The following is a 3111-nucleotide window of genomic DNA, read 5'->3' as shown; positions in this document are numbered from 1 at the left end:
ATCTGATCAGAATAGCCTAGTCATATTCATAGTATTTGAAGAATTTTAACATAAATGAGTTTTAATCACATATCAACCACGTTAGATCATGAAGTCGGTTACGAACATAAATGACTTGTACATTCAACAGCTCACTAAAAAGCTTAAACTTAAGCTGGGCATTTTCTTTAGGAATATGTATTGTTTTTCATTTCAAGCTAGAAAATACCTTTTAGCCTTTGTTGGACTATGGTGATATTCTGGAATGTTCCAGGATCTTACCTGCACACACTAGACAGTCTACCATGATAATCTTAGATTTGTAACTAACACAAGACCTCTAGCACATCACTGTACCTTGTATCAGTTAGCAGGATGGCCATCCTTAACTGTGAGTCAAAATATTCACTGGTACATGTTTGTCTATGAGGACATCTTAGGACAGCTGCCAATATATTTAAGAACTATTCACACTACAGTCATGGACATTACTGTCTGAGATCACAGAACTGTATTTTATATAATGTCCCCAACATAAGAACTGAGTTTGGTAAGAGTGCTTTTAGATTTGCTGCCTCATCATCTTGGAACACTTTGAAAAAGGGCTTCAAATTAGATCATCGTACTCGGATTATTGATTTTAAATCCTGGATTTGAGGACTGCTGACCAATAACTGCACATGTTTTTAAACCTACTCTTGTACGCAGTTTGCACTGTTTTAACTTCCATTCATTATGTTGTGGTGTTGTGTCTCATGTGTACACTGTATGGATGCTGCTCTCTTGGCCGGGGCTCACTTGAAAAACATCTCGATCTCAATGTGACTTCTCATGTAAATAAAGGATACTTAAATGAAATGAAATCTTAAAATGTAGAAAGGATGCTGGGTTTCATGTATTGTAATTATGGCCCACAGAGTCCCAATGTGTCTGAGCAGAGACACAGGAGAGGAGGGAGGGAGCTGAACTCAGTCAGGAACAGAGTAGTAGTCCTGCATAGTGGAGCCCCTCTTCATTCAGTGGCAGTCCACTAGTGCTGTATGGTTTTAAATATACTTAAGTATCAAAAGTAAAAGTATAAATAATTTCAAATTCCTACTATGCAAACCAGACAGCACCATTTTCTTGTTTTTTTATTTATTTACGGATAGCCAGGGGCACACTCCAACACTCAGACATCATTCACAAAAAAAAAGTACTTTTGGGTGTCAAGGAAAATGTATGGAGTAAAAAATACATTATTTTCTTTAGAAATGTAGTGAAGTAAAAGTTGTACAGATACACCAAAAAGTACATGTACACCAAAACATGACTAAAGTAGTACTTTAAAGTATTTTTATTTAAGTACTTTACACCACTGGGTAACAGTGTTCGTACCGGACAGTTGTGATTGTCCATTCCATATTGTACATTTTTATGACCTGTCCTGTTTTTAGGATATGTTGTTTGTTAACATTACAACACATTCTTTATTTGATTGAGCCCCATTTAGATTAGAGAAATTTGCTTCCTGTAGCACTATTTCCAAAAAGTTTTGGGGCACTGTAAAGTCCATGGAGAACAAGAGCACCTCCTCCCGGCTGCCCACTGCACTGAGGATAGGAAACACTGTCACCACCGAAAAATCTACGATAATCGATCATTTCAATAAGCATTTTTCCACGGCTGGCCATGCATTCCACCTGGCTACCCCAACCCTGGCCAACATCTCAGCAACCCCTGCAGCAACTTAGCATCTCCAATCCAAAATGAAACCTAGAATCGGCTTCCTATTTTGCAAAAAAACCTCCTTCACTCATGTCGCCAAACTTACCATCGTAAAACTGACTATCCTACTGATCCTTTACTTCGGCAATGTCATTTACAAAATAGCCCCCAACACGCAAACTGAATGTAGTCTATCACAGTGGCATCCGTTTTATCACCAAAACCCCATATACTACCCACCACTGAGACCTGTATGCTCTCGTTGGCTGGCCCTCACTACATATCCATCACCAAACCCACTGGCTCCAGGTCATCTATATGTCTTTGCTACGTAAAGCCCCGCCTTATCTCAGTTCACTGGTCACCATAGCAACACCCACCCGTAACATGCGCTCCAGGAGGTAAATTTCACTGGTCATCCCCAAAGCCAACACTTCCTTTGGTTGCCTTTTCTTCCAGTTCTCTGCTGCCAATGACTGGAATGAATTGCAAAACTCTCTGAAGCTGGAGTCTTATATCTCCCTCTCTAACTTTAAGCATCAGCTGTCTGAGTAGCTTACCTATCACTGTACCTGTACACAGCCAATCTGTAAATAGCACACCCGACTACCTCATCCCCATATTATTACTTACCCTCTTGCTCTTTTGCACCCCAGTATCTCTACTTGCACATCATCATCTGCACATATATTACTCCAGTATTTATTTATTTTACCAGGCAAGTCAGTTAAGAACAAATTCTTATGTTCAATAACAGCTTAGGAACAGTGGGTTAACAGAACGACAGATTTTTACAGTGTGAGCTTAGGGATTTAATCTTGCAACCTTTCGGTTACTAGTCCAACGCTCTAACCACGAGGCTACCTGCCGCTAAATTGTAATTATTGTCTCCTCTAGGGCCTATTTATTGCCTACCTCCCTACTCTTCTACATTTGCACTCTGTACGTATATTTTTATTTTCTTTTGTGTTATTGACTGTACCTTTGTTTATGTGTAACTCTGTTTTGTTGTTTTTGTCGCACTGCTTTGCTTTATCTTGGCCAGGTCGCAGTTGTAGATGAGAATTTGTTCTCAACTGGCCTACCTGGTTAAATAAAGGTGAAATAAATAGAGAAATTGATCGGAGAAACCTGCATGATGTAAGTGTCCGTCTCATTACACTGTCATACATGTTATGTCCTGTAGGCTACAGAAAAAGCCACATACTCTTTCTACCATATCCTATATCCGCTACATGATTTATGTTAGATGATTATTTTCTATGGAACATTGGTGGAACGCCACAGCGATGTGTCTCTCCAACAGCACCCTGGAGAGGAGCACTGGGAATGGACAAGCAAAATGTTTTGCGCCCCTGCCTTTGTCAAAGTGGGCACTGCTTATCATAGGGCTGCATCAGCGCTCACCTAAAAAGCCCATATGCC

Source organism: Salvelinus alpinus, chromosome 37, assembly GCF_045679555.1.
Source record: "Salvelinus alpinus chromosome 37, SLU_Salpinus.1, whole genome shotgun sequence".
NCBI lineage: Eukaryota > Metazoa > Chordata > Actinopteri > Salmoniformes > Salmonidae > Salvelinus > Salvelinus alpinus.
This window is presented reverse-complemented; position numbering follows the sequence as displayed.